The 22046-nt window shown below is 40.2% G+C and overlaps 1 protein-coding gene across 7 annotated transcripts in view; it reads left to right on the top strand.

Moving 5' to 3' along the window:
• sox1b (SRY-box transcription factor 1b) overlaps positions 1–22046 on the top strand; it is a 98376-nt gene that overhangs the window by 60251 nt on the left and 16079 nt on the right. The window contains exon 1 of one of the 7 annotated variants that reach the window (XM_051427715.1): positions 16915–17098. The exons of 4 other annotated variants lie outside the window; for them this stretch is intronic. The gene's annotated coding sequence lies outside the window, so the exon portion shown is untranslated. Of the gene's footprint in view, positions 1–16914; positions 17512–22046 lie in introns of those variants that run through there. 2 more of the 7 variants (XM_051427711.1, XM_051427709.1) reach the window with 2 other exon arrangements.

Raw genomic sequence — 22046 nt, 5'->3', positions numbered from 1 at the left:
CACGCTCAGGACTAATAGGACAGTAATATACAATGGTAAACAATCAGGGCTGTCCAGCCAACTAAACCCAGATACAAAATATAAATTGTAAAATGTATACATTGAAACTCTGTGTATCAGCTCTGAGGAGTGCAGCAGCTTAAGAGCCATTACAATATCTTGAAAGGATCTTGTAAGAGCGAAAGAAGCTCACACACATCCTGCTAAAAACTCCATTCGACATTATGCGCCATTATGCTGTCTATACTGTACCCAAATGCAGAAAGCTACACGTAACAGCAAGATTCAACCAGTGGTCTGCCAACACACCATGTGCTTTTTCTTCCCATATTTCCTCTCGCACTTAAAGAAAAAATGGTGTATAAAATAATAATGCTCAGAGAAACGTCCATTCAGAGAGGTTTGGAAAAAATAGACCCTACTGCAGTAATAACCAGTAAACTGTTGAATACGTATAGAGGCTTTTTGACATTTGGGCCTATCTAGTCATCATTTCGGCTCAGCCCTACATTTTCCATCTTTCACCTGTCACCGTTCTCCCAGCCAACAAACTGAGACTCTCCCATTCTGTGTGTGTGTGTGTGTGTGAGAGAGAGAGAGAGAGAGAGAGAGAGAGAGAGAGAGAGAGAGAGGAAAAGAGAGAGAGAGAGAACCACTAGATCTGACACCTCTCAGCATACTGAATGGGCCTGATATACCTACGGCCATAATCACTGCGGTTTCTGCGCGAGCGTGCGTGACAGTAGGTGGTGGTTATGTGTATCTGCTCGCGTGTGTGACAACCACCTCTATGAAGTTGGATTGACAGACAAAGGCCTAATCGCTCCTCAGCTCCAGCAGCCAAACAGCTCAGAGGAAGTATTGACCCAAAAGCACCATAATCCCCTTCACCTAACACGGGCAATTTCATGTAATACCTGTAATAACACGCATTTAGCTCAAAGTAGTCATCAAAAGAGCTCTGAGCATCTGATTTTGAGAGGTGAGCTGTTGGATAAAAGGGACCTGAAGAGTATATCAATCTGTAATAACAACATCGTGGCCCGGACTCCCTTTCTTTTCAACTCTCCTTATCGGCGCTCCTCTGAATCATTTTCACTCGCGTTCTCTCGCTCTCTTTGTCTAACTCTTGTCTAAATGTGCCGCTCATGTTACTTCACGCCTTCAGCTTTCAGAGTTGTTTTAAAGAAACATATGGAGGACCCCATGGTAAAGAAAAGCTGTGTCAAGTAGGGGTTTCATTTTCTTTTTGTGCATGTGTGAGTAAGTTTGCCGTTCCCTCCTTTTAGATTTGACATTTGAAATGTCTTTGTTAGGTACTGTTTGCGCACGTCTTGTCATTTTTATGTTCTCTGCTGTCAGTAAAGGTCTTGTTTCAGTGTTTAAAAATCATGTACATACAGCAACAGCATGAATGCTGAGATTACTTCAGACGGGACAAATGTTAGAGGTTATCTGAAGAATTAAAACAGTGCAATCCTAACCTCTTTAAAAGTTACTACTTAATAAAAGTTATCAATACAAACCAATTACTTGTGATCCCTCATGCATATCTGTGAGTTGTACAGTTCAGATAGTTATTTTCTTTTGTTGGGCTGACTGTGGATCATTATTAGAAGCCTGAAGAGGTAAAACTATACAGTATTCCAGAAAGAAAAAAAGTCCAGATATTATGCAGTTTAATAATTTTTCTTGTCTTTTAATCTTGTCAAACAAAACTTGTCAGTATGCAACATTTTTGAAATATCTTGACAAACATCTACAGTTCTGTGTGCAAAGTTTGCTTTTATTCCCTGTCTTTAAGCACTTTATAAGCTTTACTTAACTTTATATAGAAGAAGGAGCCCCAGGGGTGCAGTGACATCCATTTTGGTCAAAGTAGTTTTAAAAGTAGTTTCCTGTTTTTTACTTTTCAGATTAACAAGAAACAAAAGCATTTTTTTTTTGTAGCTAGATGCCACTAAAATATTTACCAATTCATTGAACCTCACAGCTGAGATTCTTTCTGTTTGTCAGCGCTCATAAGCTGCTGTGTGTTTTGCTGCTGCACACGGAGTGTGTATAATGTGAGGCTTAGCCAGGAGAAGTGGTGCACATGATGGGACACATGGTATTTTCTGTTTGCGTTGTCCTACATACACACAAATGACCGTGAAGATCAAGAAAAGAATCACTAGAATGTTTTTGGAAAGAAATACACTGAGGGCCACTCAGGAGCTGACCCACTGTAGGTCTAATCATTTATCTCACCAACCTAGGAATCTAGTGTTGGAGCTTTATATCAACACAGACACTGTACAGGGACCCTGTTAGACCTTGACGTTATAATGCTTATGTAATTGCATTCTGTACATAGTAATTACTCTAATTACTACTCACCTAATAACTTCAACTTTATTGTCCCAAAAGGAAAATTTTATTTGCTGTCAGGTGAAAAATATGAAAAATGATGCCAAAACTCATCATGTCAAATCACCAAATGTATATTAACTGACAGCATAACATAAAACCTAGGGGTGTAAGAAAATGTCAAAAAACATTGTACTGCCATATTTTGTTGTTCTCTGATATTTACCTACTCGGTCTGGTATGACCAGAAGCTCATGATAGCAAATGTTAGCAAACGCTATAACTGACATTAACACGTCAGGTGTAACAAGTCCTATACTTGCACTACTGCTAAGCTCTATTTTAATCTTTACCATTACCCTGTAATTAGGACTGGCCACAGTGATTGCTGTTCAGCAAAAGTTACATAGCGTTGCTTTAAGGATTAGTCAACTGATGGGTTAGTAATAAAGTAATGAAGCTGAGAAAATGCCTTCACCATTTACCTCTTGGGGCTGCATGGGCTGAAAACACAATCCCAGCATTTACACACACACACACACACACACACACACACACCTATCATCATCACCATCACCACAGCTTCAATCATTGCTGTCTGCATCCACACACACTTTTTAGCCTGATTTGGTATTCATATCACAGAGATTAATCAACCTGCTCATCCCCTCTGTGTTACACACTGATACACACACTACAGTCATGCGTTGTACCTGCCCCTAGGTGTGTGTGTGTGTGTGGTGTGTGCGTGGCCTCTATCACCAATCTGCATATTAGCGCTGGACCGTCCTTTTAATTTCCTACAGCAGCTGATAACCATCGCCTTCCCTCGGCACCGCAGTCGCTCCCACACAGCGCTCTGAGATTTCATGTGTGTGTGTGTGTGTGTGTGTGTGTGTGTGTGTGTGTGTGTGTGTGTGTGTGTGTGTGAGGGAGAGGGAGAGAACTGGTATTAGTCAACAACCTCTATTGCCCAATATACACACCCACACACCCACACACACACTGTCAGGCATTGACATCCTATTGATTCATTTATGTCTTTAATAAGTGAAATGATCAATGAGCTGGAGGGGGGATGCAGGAGGGGTCGCAGGCAGTGGGAGGGGTTGATAAATGATTGTAAAACAATGATAAAAGCAGCCTGATAACAGTTGTAACATTAAATTGTCAAACTTGCGTTCATTTGTGTTGGCTTTGATTAAAATGTCTCAGTGGGATCAGTTCTTGTGAGTACTGATCCATTCTTATTATATCAAGGTCATAAAAAGTTCAGAAAACATTTTCACTGTTGTGTTTTCAAGGTTAGGAATATGTCAGAATTTGAATACACTGTTTGAAAAGAGCTTCCTTTTCATCGACACAATCATTCATGTAAACCAAAAACCATTTAATATTGAAGGAAATTATTTTGCCGTCCTGTTTGTTTGTTTGTTTGTTTGTTTGTTTGTTGTCTTCACTTATCATTGATAGCTAGATACATCCTCTATTGATCACTCACTCTGGAAATGAACAAGCATTAAATCATCATTATTAAAATATGCAATCAAATCTAATATGAACAGCTGGTAAAATAAAGTGACAATATACATATTAATTGTAGATTAATAAAATAATTCTGTAAACTCTCAATTTAAATGTGATGAAAAAGTCTTACCTTGAAAGTGCTTGAATTTTGCTATTATGTGACGTACATTACCATGTCAGTGCTGGCCGGTCAGTTTGCAATGAAATTCAATGTGAATATTTGTGGTCCGCGTTATTTTTGGTTACTAACCTTTCTCATCGCAATGTTCACTTTGTTTCACCAAAGAAATGAAAGCTACTGTGGCTCCTTATGATCTGCAGAGGGTTCGTAATGTTTCTGGTGGCCTGCTGACAATTCCTCAGGTACCAACAGCGGGAAAACACTTCCAGTTTGTTTAGAGACAACAGACTACAAATGCTTTGTAATGACGATGTGTTCTTTACTCATATTGGGAATGTTGCCACCTCTACAACTACAGCTATAGGGGGGCGATTACATGGGTGACAGCTTAGGCACATAAAAAAAGCAAGTAAAAGATGTACATGGCAGTGATACAATGGGGTGACCAAACAATACTAACAATACCGAGAAATACTAACATTGCTGAGAGAAAATAAATAGAGGATTGGACACTGTGTCAAAGCACTCAGTTTTATCTGATCCTAACCTGTGTCCATTATTATATTGAAGCTTTTTAGTGTCGTACAGCCTTCCCGTAGGTCTCGACCACTCAGTCCACCACAGCAACCATTTAACTTAATTGGCTCTGGAGAAAGCATGTTAAAAGGCACAATAACTTTCAGGCAAAGTGAGTCAACAATTATAACACACCCTGTCCATTAACAAAAAAATATAACAAGGACTCTGGATAAAACTCTAGAGACTTGAAGTGACCAGTCAATGGACAACTGTTTAGTCTGGAATGGTACCTGTATGACAGTGTGTGTATCTGCTCTCCAGCTTCTGAGCAGTAGCCCAGAACGGACAAACCAAACACTCGCTCTGGATAGGTCTTTGACAAATTTCATGGCCACTGCAATTTCTCCAACACACTTTGAATGGAAGGGTGAGGTGAGGGTGTTATAATCTGCTACTACACTGCTAAATGGCTCTAAATCCCACATACTGGTCCTTTAAAAGTCTAAAATGCAAATGTTGAAAATAGACTTGATTAATGAAGTTAACATTACTTGTATAAAGTTGCATTTTTCTGTTTCACTTTTAAATGTGTTTTTGGGAAAGCTGTGTATTGATCATACTGTACCAGCTGCAGAACAGAACTCACATCCAACCAATACAGATTTCCCTACTTTTTTTGCCAGCATGGAATTAAAATATGTCCTAAGTTGCATTATAATGGTCTTGAAAAGGTCTCAGCAGGTCTTAAATTGAACCTGTTGATACCGACAGAAAGCCTTTATAGGCTTTATGTATTGATTAATGATTTTCTGGCGGCCCTTTTGCATGGTACACTTATAAATATATTCAACCACAGTGTGTGTGATTGGACTGATGACATTAATACCAGGTGTGAATAAGGCATGAACTGTGAGTGCATTCATCTCATTCAGATCTTAACGAATTAGCTCCTTATTCTGCTTTTGATGTAACTCCTATAGATTAGTAGAATACTATAGTTTTTTGTGATTTCACATGATAACACATTCATCTGTACATTTTAATGATCATCTATAGAGTGTGTGCGTATTGCTTGCTACATATTTGCGTAGGTGTTTGTGTTTGACGTATGCTACATACGGTCACACAAGTGTGTTTGTCAGCTCCACAGTAATAAATGCTTCACCTTAATTAACTCTGTGAGGTCTAGGCAAGTGGCCTTGCAGCAGCCTGTGTGTGTGTGTGTGTGTGTGTGTGTGTGTGTGTGTGTGTGTGTGTGTGTGTGTGTGTGTGTGTGTGTGTGTGTGTGTGTGTGTGTGTGTGTGTGTGTGTGTGTGTGTGTGTGTATTGAGTCACATCACATCGTGAGGAGGCGAATGCTAATCTGCTATTTGCTATTATTCTCAAAGACCTTGGGTGAGACGAGAGGATGGAGGTAGAGACGGGGGTGGGGGCAATCCAGTGGGGGAGAAGGAAAAGACGCAGATAGGGAGGTTATGAATGAAGCCTTTTGTGTGTGTGTGTGTGTGTGTGTGTGTGTGTGTACTGGTTGTAGAAAAGAGAGGTGGTGCAAATTAGAGGTATAAGAGGAGAGTGCGCCTGGATGAGAGAAAGAAAGCCAAGAGAGGCGTCATGTGTCGTGTACATCTGCATCTCACCAAGGTCGCTGAGATAGAGAAGAAGTCTGTTAAACTCATTCCTCCAGCAGAAATATGTTTGATCAAGGTTTATTTTTTACTGGTCTAGAAGTTACAGAAGCTGGTTTGTGACCAAATCCTCACCATCACTGAGCTGCCCTTAAGCAAAATGATGGAGCCCCTCAGTGAACAGCTGATCAGACTGAGGTGGTCAGGTGTTGATGTGTGTAACTGTGAGTGTGAACAGTGAAAGTGTGAATCTTCACTGGCCTCACTGCATCTCGATAAAGAAAAACTCAGCTTGTACTGACACGCACACAAACGGAAGCAACACCTCTGCACATAAGAGGAAAGAGTCTGAATTCTGAAATTCTTAGTATTGTGTATGAAAGACAGAATTAAAATCTTCCCTCTTCTTTGCAAAAAATCAATGTTTATTTTCCCTTGTTTAAATCCTTAAATTTGATCTGACAAAGGCAGAATAAAGAATAACTTCCCTTGTTCAAGGCTGAGAGATGACGGCAGGTGAAAAACAGACATTACCATCTCTTTAACAGTTTCATCTGTGTACTGCTTTAAACATTATTAATTGATACAATGAAAGGAACTGTTGTAGCTGATCAAACTTTGCGAGAGGTTCATCAAACTAAATGTGACCATCAGAGGGATCTTATATTTGATGTCTTCCTTCCATCTCTCCTTTTGCTCTTTTATTTCTAGCTGATAAGAAGCCCAGAACTTTCAGGTGTTCCACTAAATTGTTTTGTGATTTTTGCATTTATTTTTCTGTTTTTAGAACAAACGTCACATGGCGGCTTACACATACATTGACATTAGAGACACGCAATACCTCAGGGTGTGGAGGATTTCTCAATTTGTCTTTGCCAAAAACAATGTAAAGACCAATTATTCTATAAATAATGCTATAAAATAAAATGAATCTTCCATTATAATGGTACATTTTTAAAATCTAACTCAACTTATAAATATAAAAGTGGTTTTCTATCTGTCTGTAGCTGGATCTTACCTGTACCAAAAGTTTTTTTTCATCTCTTTCATCCTTCCCAAGGCTGATACTCAGTGTGTGTCTTTCAATGAGATAAACACTTGAGCTACAGGTTCTGTACAGACAGAAATCTATAACGTTTAATAAAGGTCAGAGTTATTGTTTCTCTTGGTGCAGACACACAGAATCTGGTGAGGACACATCTGGACGATCATGCAACATGCAAGCTGGCGGCCAGGTTTGAAAGTTTTTTGTATTTAAGATAAACAGAACACTAAAAGATGTTTCTGAAAACATTTTAGGCAAGAAATAGGCAATGCAACAACAGAATGTGGACTCATGTTTGCTGATCACTGCCTAGTTTGACAGTTGGATCTGAGTTTGGCGAGTCTGCGTTGTGCTGGACAGACTTCATTCACATAAAGTTGAGGGCGAGTCGTGTTTACAATATTCAGATACAGCGAACGGTCCGTAAACTCACTGCTGCGTATCCATCTGACATGGTGTGGCCAGATCTCCTGCCCCCTATAGAAAATGAATGAGACCCTCTCTGACGGGGCACTAGTGGCAGGGATGGAGAGCATTGGGAAGCTGGTGTTGGTGCTTCCATCACTGAAGTGGATCAGTGTCTGTGTTTGTGTCAGGGGACAACAAGTAGGTTGCAGCTTAGTTTCAATTTTGTCTACCTCTGACTGGGAGGATGCTGGCACTTTTTTCTTAAAGACGTGCTTATGTTTTTTTTTCCATCTTCAGTTCAGGCTGAGGTGTGTTTCTGTCTGTGGTCCATCAGCTGTTTGACGGCTCCTTTCTTAATTTGTTCCACCTTGTCATGGTCGATGTAAGTTGTCCAGAACCGGGTTTCCCTTAGTGAGGCCATCTCAAGGAGTTCACCTGTGGCGAGGTCACTGTATTTGTCATTAAAGGTACCCCAGTATGTTTTGATCCATTTCTTTGGTGAGCTCAGTGTCTTTGTCCTCTGGCCCTCCTGAAATGGCGCAGTGCGTGTTTTATTGGTTTCACAGCTTTATTCAGTGACGTCTTGCTGTGTACGCACAGGGTGCCTGGTTTCCTTCTCTGACCCCAGGACGTGGGCTGTGGCTTTCTCCTGTTTTAGGACTCATTCTTGAAGCATTCTTGGTTGGGGACGGACTGAGCTCAGCCTGTACTACAGCCATCTCTGACAACCTTCTTACAAACTCTAGGTGCACGTTCAATGCTTGAGTCTTTCTGTCCATTCTCTGTGTAAAAAGAAACAATCAGTCAATAAATACTGTGACATGGACTACATTCACACATAGGCTAATATGTATTTTTTGCTGTTACCTTTCAAAATCGTATTGATGCATCCAAAGGTCTGTTACTACCAACTACGGTAGCTCCGTGCCTTAATTACCCAAGTTAAAGTGAAAAACGTTTTTCATTTTTAAACATCGTCCTAATCCTTAAGATTTGAATTAACTGATCAATTCAACCTGCTCTAGTTTCTGTCTCTGCCAGTGTAGGTGTATTTTTCCCATCCGTGAAGAAAAGTTTCCAATCAAACCGTGCAGCTAAAAGTGTGCAAGCAGCATGGATGAGGTGACGTGTCACTACCTCCATACACGCTCTCAATCAGTAACTAATGACTAGAGATCCCCTCAATAAGGCCGTCTCTTAGTATTATCTTGGTAGGGCTGCAGTTTCGGAGTATCTTATTGATAAAATTGAGCCTAACTGATGCACTCTACAAACACACTGACACATAAGCTTTGAGGGATGAGGTTGGTGATATCCTCAAAAGACCAAAACAATGATTGGTCTGACCTATTCATCTGTGCCACAGAGCTCCATTTTTGTCCAAAAACGATTAAAGGGGATTTATTACGCGTTGCTGAATGTTTATATTTAACGAGCCCAAAGTGTCAATTCGTGAAGTAAACATACGTAAAGGAGGGAGGACCAGAACATATTTTCTCCATAAAATATTAGTGAGTTATAAAAGTAATAAAAAAATGATATACTGTACCTACGTTTAACTGCAAATGTTGTTGCACTTTGTCACATTTAGTTACTTGTTTTCTTTTCTACTTATGTTACCTGTAAGTGCTTGCATTTTGTTGTATTTAGTTAATTGTTTGATTTATTTTATGTAAGCCTTTATTTTATTTTATGTTAGCCTTTATTTTATTTATCTTTTTTTATGTTAGCTTATTTTTAGTTTAACCCTTTAGTACTTTACTTTACCACCTTTGTATTGAAACTGTTGCACAGTAATTTCTCTCAGGATAAATAAAGCTTCTTGAATCTTGAATCTTGAAAAAATAGTGGCGTCATGTTTCCAACCTGATTCTGGTCTCATAAACAGTAAATTCTTCAAATTTAGTCTCCCATATCAACTGAGTTACTGAAGATGTCATGCTGGCGAGAGCACGACAGTGTTAACAGGCACTGAGTTGCTGGCCAATCAGAAGAGAGTGGACATTTAGGGAGGGAGGGCTTAAAGAGATGTTTTGTTTCAGACAGAGGATGAACTCAAGGGCCAGTAGAAGATAAATGAGTCTCAGACTAAGAATACAGAGCTGGAAATTAGCATAATAGGTCCCCTTTAAAAACACATCAGTGAGCCACATCATTGCACCGGGTGACATGTTCCTTCATTACACTGTCACTTTAGTTTATTATGAATCCCACATACACCGTCCTGCTGCATGAAATAACTGCTGGAGCACCAAATGTGGGAAAAAGTCCCCAAATGCACCATGTCCTCCCTCTACTAATAATCTGCTATATAATAGTTTCCCAGAGCACAAGGTGACATCCTAAGGTTGTGCTTGTTTTATCTGCCCAACAGTCCAAAACCTAAAGATAGTCAGTCTGCTATCAAATACAACTACAGCGTCAAATATTTGCCATTTTTGCTTGAAAAAAGACAATTAAAAAAGAATAGTTGCCGGTTTTCTAGTTGCCACACCATCAAATAACATGCAAATATAATTGTTCCACGGGTCCATGGTCAGATATGTAATCAACATTCTGCCAACACAGGAGTATTAAAGCAGTGCTAGGAGTTTGTGTGTATTCCTAAAAATACGCTTATGTTGTCTGTCAGAGTGAAAGAAGCGTAATGGACCTGTTATCAGTGCTGAGTGACAGTGTGTGTGTGTGTGGCCCAGAAGGAACAGACTGCTGACAGCACAATGATGAGATGATAATGTATGTTCTCGGTGCTGAAGAAAGACAGAATGATGGACACGGCTGTTTCTTGCTCTTATCCTGATCATCTGTCCAGTTCGACTGACTGAGCAGTGATGCTCTGCGGTCCTCACCCTGCACACACCCAGCCGACCTGAATACGTGTGTCAGGTATTATGTATGTCAGGAAGGATGGATGATGTCCAGAAGCTGAAAACTGAGATCATTATTCTAGATCTCATGAACAAGTGTAGAGCAAAAAAGTTGGACATAGTCTGAAAGGCTCCAAGGACAGCTTCATGATTTTTATTTTATAGAGCTTTAACTCTCAATTGATTAGTCAATAATCAGGAATTCATCAGCAACTATTTTGATAATTAATTTTTTTTTTTCCCGAGAAAAAAACCTTCCAGTTCCAGCTTCTCACTTGTGAGGATTTGCTGCTGCTCTTAGTCATATATAATCATCTTTTTAAAACATGTTTTAAGCAGTGCTAGCACCTGACTGGCAGTGTTATCGGTCTGTCCACCAGGACCGATTCAGACTGTTCAGTATGTTCAATATTCACGAGGTTGACATTAGTGGTTAGAATTAAAATGTATCAAGGGACTATTGGATGGATTGTGGTGCAGATGTCCATGTCCAAAACTGTCTCTTTAGCATTTTCACTTTCAACCTGGATCAAGTAAATCCAAGCTGAGTTTAGTGCCATCACCCCACCCCACCCCCTTGCTCTTCCCGTTGTCCTCCTGTCATGCTCTTAATCTGTCCATCGCTGTCATGTCACTGCTTTTATCCCGTCACCCTAAGCAACCTCTCCGTCTTATTGTCCCAATGCTGCTTTCTGCCTCTTTGTCTCTCTGATGAGGGTCAGCGGGTCAGCCCGAGGGCTTGTCATTAGCTGGAAGTGTGCACATTACATGTGCGTACATGTGAAGTGTGTGCATGTGTACACAAGATAATAAGGTGCTTTTAATGATCGCTGTGAGGACATTAGGAGAACAAAGCATTTAAAGTAGAAATATATGAATGTGTAAGATAAATGTAAAGAAATTCAAAGGTGTTCCAGTGTGCTAAAAAAAGAAGTGTCAAACCAAACTAAATGAATCCAACAAACTCAGTGTAAGAATATAAATATTATTGAGATGAGACAGCAGGCTCTTGTTCATTTATTTACTACTTTTATGACATGAATATCCACTGCAGTCTACAGACTGACAGTACAGTTCTTTGATTTAGAGCTACAATGATCAGTTGATAAATTAGTTCTCAAATTAATCGCCAGCTATTTTGATAACTGATTCATCATTAAGAAATGTCCAAATTCTCGGATTTCTGTAGTCCTCTGTGACAGTAAACTGTATCTGTGGACAAAACAAGACGTCATCTTGGACTTTACATAAACAGTGATCATCATTTCTCACCATATCCTGACATTTTATGAACCAAACAACTAATTATCGATTAACCCGTTGAGAAAAGATCCTGTTTTTTGGTTAAATATTAAAGTATAAATTGGTGTTATAATTCAGTCTTACCCACCCAGAGTTTTTCAGTATTTAATCAAGACTACCCCACCCTTAACTAGGTACATTTAGGAGACAGGCCCAATTCTAACCCTACAGTAGAAAATAACACAGGAAAAATCCACGTTGTTTTATTGGCAGCACAGCAATAAGCATGTAGCACTACAAGTGGAAATTAATGGTAAAGAAAATATACTCCCTAGATATAAAATGCCATTTCAGTACAGATATTTATAGTTTGGAATTTTTCCTGACACATAGAGTAACACTGCCAGGCTTTTCCTTCTTTCTGTTGCCTTCTATGCTGACCAGTTGCTCTCTCTCTCTCTCTCTCTCTCTCTCTCTCTCTCTCGTGCTTTATCTGTGTGAGCCCAACAATAGGCACCAATAGGAAACTGCTGATGCTGTAGGGGTTGTAGTAAACAAACAGCATCCAGAGCTGTCCACCAGCCTCCCATTTTATCTCTCACTGCTCTCCTCCCTCTCTCCTCTGCTTTAATTTCTATCTTCAGTGAGCAATGTTAAAAATAAAAATCTATTTCCAAGATAGGAATTTTAACTCTCTTGGGAACCAGAAAACATATATTGAAATTAAACTAATTATAACACATGTTGTTTGTTTGTTTGTTGTCTGGTGCCCTGGTCTGCCCCACCTGTTTACTGGGGAATGAAACTCTTACTGGGTATTGACCATGTAGCTCTTCTGTGTGTGTGTGTGTGTGTGTGTGTGTGTGTGTGTGTGTGTGTGTGTGTGTGTGTGTGTGTGTGTGTGTGTAGTGTGTGTGTGTGTGTGTGTGTGTGTGTGTGTGTGTGTGTGTGTGTGTGTGTCTCTCGACTTTAGCTGATTGTACTGGCTGGTAATGAGAGCTGCTGGCGTGTGCTGCTACCGTCGCTGGGCCTGTTTGTTTAGGTGCTGGTGTTCAGCATGTGTATTTACATACATGTGTACGCGTGTGTGTTTGGATGCCACTATTTGTTCAGCTTGGCTTGCTTTCTCAAGGTTGCCTCAGCCAGGAGACAAGTATAATAGTGGTGTGTGTGTGTGTGTGTGTGTGTGTGTGTGTGTGTGTGATTCCTGAGGGAATAGAATCTAGAGTAAACACACATGTCCATCTCTTTCCCAGGTGGAGTTAGATGAATGAATGGACCAACAGTGATATTGACAAGCGTGTGTGTGTGTGTGTGTGTGTCTTGTGTGTGCGCGTTGCTCAGCATGGATAGTTTAGCCTGTGTTCTTTATTTCACCACCAACAGTTGTCAGATAAACTTATTAGAGATCCACTAATTGGGGCTATAAGGGACATTACTGATAAAAAGGTTTTCGATTGAACCTGCCAGTTACTGACATTTCAGGTGTTATTAAATTCCAAGAGGGAATGAATGTGTGTTTCAAAGTTTATCAGAAAGTAAGTTGAGCAACAGAGAAATGTCAGTAACTGGTCAAGCAGCTGTTGAACCAGTGTGTAATGATTACAGACTTGGGATGACGGATAAATCAGATTTTTATCATGTGTGACAAACACATCGCAAAAGAGTGCCTGAAACACGATGAATAAGAAAAATCCTTTAATGTTGGAAAGGGTACGGAAATCCGGCATTCAACGGGCCCCGGAGATAAAGACCAGAGTATTTATTGTGGGGCTGCGGCCTCTCTGTGTGCTCTGTCAGGGCTGAGCTCCTTCACATACAGAAACAGAGAAAAAACAGCTGATCAGAGAGTCTGCATGGAGACACTTCAGTGAACAAAGTAAAGTGACGACAACTGCTCGTTACTGGAAACGTAATAATACCGTCACTAACTCGGCTAATAGCAAATTGCAACTTAAATAAAAAAGCTATCTGTATGTCGTCTGTTTAGCTTAGTTTGCCACGTATCTTAAAATCTGGCAATTCTTATTTTAACCTGAGCTGCTGGCTGAGACAACTCAGAGGAGGACAGGAGGAATGACTGTTACTGATACTCTAAACTTCACTCAGTATTTTGATGTCAGGAATATGATTTATTTTATTGACATTTTAGATTTGTTTCCAGGGAGATATTATTGAGTTTTTATACTGACTTTGCTGTTGTAAACATTACTGTTGCTGCTCTGGAAACATTTAGTTTTTAAAATATCCAATTCTTTTTCAGTTCTGAATTTAAAGACAAGACTGACATATAGCTAATATGCACTCCTATCGTCATTGCACATTGCAGATTTTTTCCTCATATCGTTCAGGGCTATTACAAACAGACCCAACTCCCAAATATTCTATAGTATATGTATATATACGTATTATACTCTAGTTGTTCGGGGCCAAAGGGTAGAGACAGCCTTATTCTACCTTCATTTATTTGACAGAGAGAGATAGACAAGAAAGGGGGGCAGAGAGAGGGGATGACATGCATTCTACCTTCATTTCTCACTTTAAAGCGAGACTGTTTAACCTTTGAAAAGAAGGAAAATCTGCAATGTGTGATGACAATATGACTTGGGATAAATAAGCAAATATTAAAGAGTGCATATTAGCTATACATTTCCTATGTTATTTAGATTGTCTTTAAATTCAGAACTGCACAAGAATTAAATATTTTAAATAAAACTAAAGAGCAGCAACAGTAATGTTTACAACAGCAAAGTCAGTATAAAAACTCAATAATATCTCCCTGGAAACAAATCTAAAATGTCAATAAAATAAATCATATTCCTGAAAATACTGAGTGAAGTTCAGTATCAGTATTTATAACAGACGACATACAGAAAGCTTTTTATTTTGGTAGCAATTTGCTATTAGCCCCTGAATTTCTTATCCATCGCATATCAGGCAGTCTTTTGAAATGTGTTCATATGACAATGAAAATACGATTTATTGGTCAGCCCTGTTCTGTACTCAATCGCGGTAACAAAACCATCTGGTTCGTCGTTCTACTGTCCCAACAATCACCAACTCTGGCCAAAAATAAATTCTTAATTCACTGGGACAAATAGTATATTCTGGTTCTAAAAGCTGTTTTTCTCACGGATGCACAACCTCCCTCCCTCCCTCCCTCCCTCCCTGAAAATGTCCTTGGCAGTCTAAAATTCCTGTGCTAGCATTGTAAACCTTAAAATTCCCCAGTAGGGTTGGGTACTTAACTCTGTTCTTTTAAAGGTATCGACCACTTGTTACGCCCCTGTCTAGGGGGAAGGAGCGCCACATAAATGTATGAAGAAAATAAACCAATAATCCTACCCCGATCCCCAAACCAACAACTACACAGAGTTAATGATGAAGTGATGTGATTTATTTACTCACTAAATACAACCATAAGAAAACACAATCTTGTACTGACTTAACAATTCGCCAACCACCACGCTATTTCAAAACAAACTCTCTACGACGGCGGACAGAAGGATGCTGCTGCTGAGGGTTCTGTCCAAGACTTTTTGACGTTTTGAACCCTGGCGGATGTTGCGGCTCCCCGGGAGAACCAACCAGCAGGCGACACTCCACAAGCCGAGCCCACGTCATGGACCAGTCAGAGCGGACCTACGGGTTGCCGTCAAAGATCTTGCATTCGACAGGCGGCACACTCCTGCAGAGAAACAGGGACAAAAAAATACCAACACACACCACAGATGAAAACAATACTAGATGATAATACTAATAACAGAACTACGATTCACATTAAATCACTCGGTGCAAAATGTCTGTATCACGGAGCACATTTGGGTGAGACAGAGCGCCTGCAGCCTGTTCATGTCACAATGAGTCAGAATGCAAAGCTGGACAGAGCAACACGTCTAACCTGAAGAGACACCTGGTCAAACAAAAAAATACATCTACACGCTGAAGTACCACTACTGTGTTTGATAGCCTGAAAGTCAGTTAAGTCCCAGCCAGCGGTAAAGTTGAACCCCCCAGGTATAAGGAAACTTTGAGTGAGCTACAGAAATGGATTATGATTTCCAGTAGGACTGTTATTATCAGGTTAATATGCCCAACCTGAAGCATGAATGTAACTGGGAAGATGCCCTAGTTAGATTTGCTCTCCTGGTGTGCTGATCAACTTGACCTGATTATTAATGATTATTTGTTATGTGAGATTTTTTAGTCTGTCTGAAACCTTAGTATGAAAGCAACAGTACATGAATAGTTATTGTTTACAGGGAAATATAACAGTAAACAAGCACTGTTTCAGTTTTTACACAGAGCGTGAAGTACCAGGTCTAATGTGAACAGTACCCAACCCTACTCCACAGGTGCTCTATGATGACAGTCTGGACAGAGTCAGCTCACAGACATGCAACCAGTGGTACAACTAGCTGTACTGCTAACTGAGCTAACTAGCCAACAGCAGCTGCAGTTAGCGTTTATTTTATGAATTCAACAGGTGACCAATTCTTACATACTGCAACTTTAAAATTGACACTGAAAAAGAGTCAAGAGGTGCACCATGGGTAACACATATAGTAATGTCCCTTTGTGTACAAACACTATGTACTCATTGTTATCAGTACATGGAGAGTGCTAAAGTGTTAGCATGTAGCACTTCTCTTTAGACAGTCTATCAAAGAGTCTAGCAGGGTAAACAGCAGAGAGAGAGACATGATGCATCGAGCTGCTATGATAACGTCTCTCTCTTTCTAAAAAGAAAGGGATAAAGGGCCTTTTCTCCATTCCACATGCCAGGCAACTCCCAGCGGCCTCTTTGTTGACACAGCCGCCACAATGGGAACTAAAGGCCTCCCATTATGAGCCTAACCCGGGGCCCAGTCGCTGCGCTTCAGGGTTATCCAGTGCGGGCCAGCCAGCATTGGCCAAAGCCCCCTTGAATATTATCCTGGATATATAAGACTACCCCCCCGCCCCCTACTGCATTGTTCAGCGTTATTCTGCTCCCACAATGGGACATCACACTTTGGAAGTAATTTTCAAAAAGGGAAGCCAATTAAAAATAATGGCACTTATTGTTTCTCTTTTGACACACATTGCTGAGCGGCCTGCCCCTCCCTCCTCTGTCGCTTTCTCTGCCTGTGTAGCCCGAAACCCCGGGGTTCATTCACGTCTATTATACGGACAAATTAAATAAAACCCAGTTTGGGTCAGAGGGGAGCGGAGAGCCACGGCAGCCATCGGCGGTGTTGTTGGAAAGAGTCAGGGATGGGAGGAACGCCATGGAGGGAAGGGAGAGGTGGGAGATCCTGAGGAGTGGATACCAGGAAAAACCCAGAGGAGGCTTGAGGGAGGCAGGAAGGGATGCAGACTGGCCCAGGAAGGAAAAAAGACATGAATGCTGAGGGTAGGGACAGAGTTCAGTTGATGACACTTTGAGTCCTGCAGGAACTGAACTAAAGAGGTGATGCTTTTGGGACCATCTCTTTCACTGACAGGCAGAGACGGGCAGTGTTCTGATGGAGAAGTAGTGGGAAATATATGCATCTGGGAACAGTTAGAACGTATGAAGAGCAGGGGGAACATCACTTGGAGCTTGTATGCCTGGCATCTATTTCTTTCTCCTCCGTGCTCTTCTCCTATTCATCCTTTCTCCTGCAATGTTCCATCAAGAGGAAATAGAGAAAAGAGTGTAAATGACAGAGCTTGCCTCATCCTGAATGGATTGATTGATGGATGGATGTATGGAGAACAAAGTCCTCAACTTGCCTGTCTGCTGCTTTCTCATGGATAGATGGATGCCTGGTAAAAGGAGGGAAGGTATGTTTCAACTTATCAAAGAGGGAGGGCCTTTTGAGGGATGAAGGTGTGTGTCAGACAGGTGGTTGAGGTTCATTGGCCAGTGATCAGCATCTGCAGTTATACTAAATGTTGCTGTTTCTTTAGGTTCATGTGAGAAATGCAATAAATCAGCCTGTATGTTTAACCTGAGGCTGGAAAATGTCATCTCACTCAAAATGACATCACTCATCTACTCTCTATCATTATTGTATATAATGTTTGTTTTTGTAAGCAGCATAAAAGGAACTAAAAACGTAATCTACCTTGTAACCTTTAATCTTGCGACCCTAAGGATTTATCATGTGACCCCCATAGGGGACCTGTTGGAAAATACTGGTCTAGATGGCTAGATAAAAAGCTTATTGTTTCAACTGTATGTATTTAATGTATTTCAACATGTAGAAGCTCATAACTGCAGTTTGATGTATACTGTGTATTTTATTTGATATTTTTTTAGACTATAATTTTTGAACTCGAGTTTTTAGGCAGATTTTGAATTGATCTGCAGATCACAAAAACAATGCTCATTAGGTATGTTTACATAGCGATTATAATCGGTTTAAAAGAATAAAAAAGCTCCATATAAACTTCTCAATCAGAATAAACCAGTAGTTCAAACCTTTTCATAAACCATAAAGATAAATTGTAACATGTGAACGATTTAACCTGATTACTGGCTGCCCTCTGTCTTGAAGTAAATGCGTGGGGAGGTACGTCTCTCTTGCTTGCCAGCAGAACTGAACATTGTTGGATGCCGAGACAGACAATAATAAATGACAACCTATTCTAACAAGTCCAAGCAAAAATAAATGAAGCGATTGAATTGGAATGACCAATAAATTGTATTTTCATCATCATCATGATTTAGACATGTCATGCAGAACACGACTGGTACAGGAATCTGGTATTATATGGGCCCCTGAACATTTATTATGGGGCTGCCAGTCTTTAATCACAATATTTAACAGCATTATCACAGATTTTACTCATATTGTGAACACCCAGTACTGAACAAATTAAAAACAGCTGGAAAACTATTACAAGGCTAAATCCCCAAACAACTGAAGTAGCTGTGACCCCACCAACTATTTGTTTTACAAAAGCATGGACGAATTCATTACTTTACAACATGTCTCACAGCTGTTCTAAATGTGTCGGTGCAGGAAGAAAGGGTAAGATGGCAGGAAGGTGAAGTGAGGGACAGAGATGGAAAAGAAAAGGAAAGGAAAGGGAAGAAGAAAAGTGAAAGAAAAGGTTGTTGAGGGAGGGGAGGAAAGGGCAGGTGGAGGAAAGCTGCTCTTTGGGGTCTTTGAAAGCAGCAGGCCCTGGCTGGGCGCTTGACCCCATTTAGGATGAGCGAGAGATATTCAGAAGAACTGTGAGGGAGAGAGAGAGATGGAGGGAGAGACTCCTCAGCCATGCACTTAAAGGCCCTCCCCAGGAAGTCCTCATTCTTCCCAGAGCCCGACACCCCCCACCAACAGCAGAGAAAAATGAGGAAAAAGCCCTCATTTAGGATGAGTGGAGGGCAGAGATAAAGAGAGAGGACCCCCATCCTCCGCTGAGGGGGGCCCTGATATCAAAACTTTCCCTCAGCAGGGTGGAGACAAATGTCAGCAAGAAGGAAAGGTTTAGTGTCTTTTATCATTTGATTTGGATATTGATTTGTGTGTGCAAAGCTTGTAATCAGCTCATTTGACCTTTTCTGCATTTCGCAATGTTGAATTCAAGATTGAGCGATCTGTTGTTCAGCACAACCCACATGAGAGAAAAACCTCAAGTAGGACAGGGAAAGAAAACAGGGTTTCATCAAGTCTACAAAAAACTCTGCAAATCAATGTGAGTCATTATGGCAGTGGTGGCATGTAACTAAGTATATTTACTCAAGTACTGTACCTGAGTATTTCCATTTTCTGCTATATGTTATATTTCCTACTGTGCTACTTTTTAGAGGAAAATGTTCTACTTCTTATTTAACAGTTTTGGTTTCTAGTTACTCTTTAGATTTAGATTCAAAACATCTGGTAAGATTATAAAACGCTGCTTTCTGTACATGTTTATGCATCAGTAATACTAATCCAGTAGTATAAATGGGGATGGTAAAGTTCACTTGTTCACATCAGTGAGCACTGGCATAAAAGTTCGAGATGTGATTGCCCCAAATAAAAAAGTGTGCATTGGATATCATTTGGGATGAACTCACAATGCATCATTTATAACATCTTTGCATCTGTAAAATCTAATTTATATATAATTATTAGTGGAGGCTCTATGCCTTTATCATTTAGAAATGTGTGAACTATTTGTACTATTGTCACAGTCTAGGGCAAAACAACGTTTCAATATGGCAAAACAACGTTTCAATATGGCAACCTAAAAAAAAGGCATGTGAATTATCCATTTATTTCCACTCATGAATATTTGTCACCTCTCCAAAGAAAAGGAAGATTCAAAGATTCAAAAGATCTTGGGCACTTGCGAACCATATACACCTGTCGCAATCCCTGCCAGAGCTCCACTTTTGTGATGTTTGCATCTATCTTGTGGCGAATCCCTCCCTTTACACTGCTGCTAGAAACTAGGGATATCCCGATCCAATCTCAAAGATCAGTGTCGGCTCCTCCTGCCACGTGCCAAAGTGTCCTTGAGAAAGATACTGAACCCCAAATTGCTCCCGGTGCTGTTCATCAGTGTGTGAATGTGTATGAATGAGTTAGTTTCTGTTCGATGGACTTTGCCATCGCTGACTGAATGTGTGTGAAAGTGAGAATGTGCCATGTAATGTAAAAGTGCTTTGAGTGGTCAGGAGACTAGAAAAGGGGCTATACAAGTACAGGTCCATTTACCATTTAGGTATCGGCTATATTGAGCTTTATTGGACCAATCCAATCTTTTGTTTTACATCAGCCGTTAGCCTCCACCGCCCATGGTGAAACTCTGCAGCACAGGAGAGACAGCGGTAGAGATCCGACATGAAAAGCGCTGTAAATAAAAAGCCAAAGAGTAATAAATTAATGTAGAGAGGACTGAAATAAACAGTCAACAGAATACAGACATTTCATTCAGGTAACTCAGGTAAACACTGCGCCAAACACCAGAGAGAGAAACTCCCTTGAGACAGCGACAAGGCCAAAAAGATTACAGAAAAGGTATTATTCTGTAGAAGCACAACCCAGGCCTGTCTCCTTGTTGGTTAGCGCGTCCGATTTTTTTGCCCTTAAAGTCCGCATGCGTCCCTTTAAGGATGTGATGTCACTAGTATTTTGATATGAAACAGCTGTATGATCATCAATTCCATATACTTTTTTTTTTAGGAAATCAGTTGTGTAGTAAAAGGACTAAATTAATAATATTTTTTGTAAACTTTTGTAATTAGTGAATCCTGAGCTCTATTGCTTAAAACGAGCAGGTAAATACAATCAGGTGGCACACAACTGTTGGCTGAATTAACCAATGAAATGAGAGATCTTTAGGGAAGAAACTGAGCAGAACAGTACTGACGGAAACAGATCAAACCAAAGGGAAGTCATGCTGAGAGTAGCGCTGCACAAGTAAATCGCAGATAATTTTAATTTAGGTAAAATGTGAGAAACAGCATTATCTGTTGCAGTCTGCCAAAATAATCATTAAATAAAGCCAATAATCAACTAGTCGTTGCACATTTAATTTAATAATGTAAATATATATTTTAACAGCTGTCTTTTAAACGATAACGGAAAAAACAGTTATGACTCTGAATGTGTCTGAACAAATATCTTTGATTGATGAACTAGTGGACAGTCTCCCCTCAGAAAAGCTTTGTTGGGGTGTGTGTGTGTGTGTGTGTGTGTGTGTGTGTGTAGCTCTGCCTCAGCTCACAGAACGTTCTGCTCTGCAGAATAATTTTCAGATGTGTCAGTTAAAATCAGCCAGGATGGCACTAACCACACACACACACACACACACACACACACACACACACACGTTGAACCTCTCTTGTTGACAGTCAGCTGTTTTCTCTGCTGTTGTGCAAAATTGGCAGAATTGTAGGTGTGTGTGGGTTTGTGTGTCTGAGAGACGGATGTAGATGTAAATGCTCTCAGCCAGGCGAACGTTACTAAAACACTAAAAAGAGAAATTGAACTTAATATTAACTTGCATGATGTGATGATGACATGATGTTTTCCTGTTTTCTGTTTATTCCAGCAGGCACTGGCACCAATCTGTGTGAATCTTTTTGCCTTGGTTGGTCTTTTTTTATTGTTGTTTGCGTAAGTAAAGTGCTGAATGTTTTCTCTAAAGGAAGATTAAATATGACGTGAAACTGGCGGCACATGGATCATTAAAGGTTTAGTGCACATCAGTTTAGATCTTGCCAATCACTCTTCTTACATTATTAAACTCTCCCTTCATTATGAGTTGAAGTTTTGTGTTTTTAATGACTTCATATTATTGTTAGTTATTAAAAAACGGAGAAATCAGAGCAAAGAAAGACGGTGTTGGTAGTCGGACTCAGTATTTCTATGGAGGGGTAT

Source organism: Dicentrarchus labrax, unplaced genomic scaffold (genome assembly GCF_905237075.1).
Source record: "Dicentrarchus labrax unplaced genomic scaffold, dlabrax2021, whole genome shotgun sequence".
NCBI classification, from domain to species: Eukaryota; Metazoa; Chordata; class Actinopteri; family Moronidae; genus Dicentrarchus; species Dicentrarchus labrax.
Note: the sequence above shows the minus strand (reverse complement) of the source record. Positions and strands in the feature narration are given on the sequence as shown.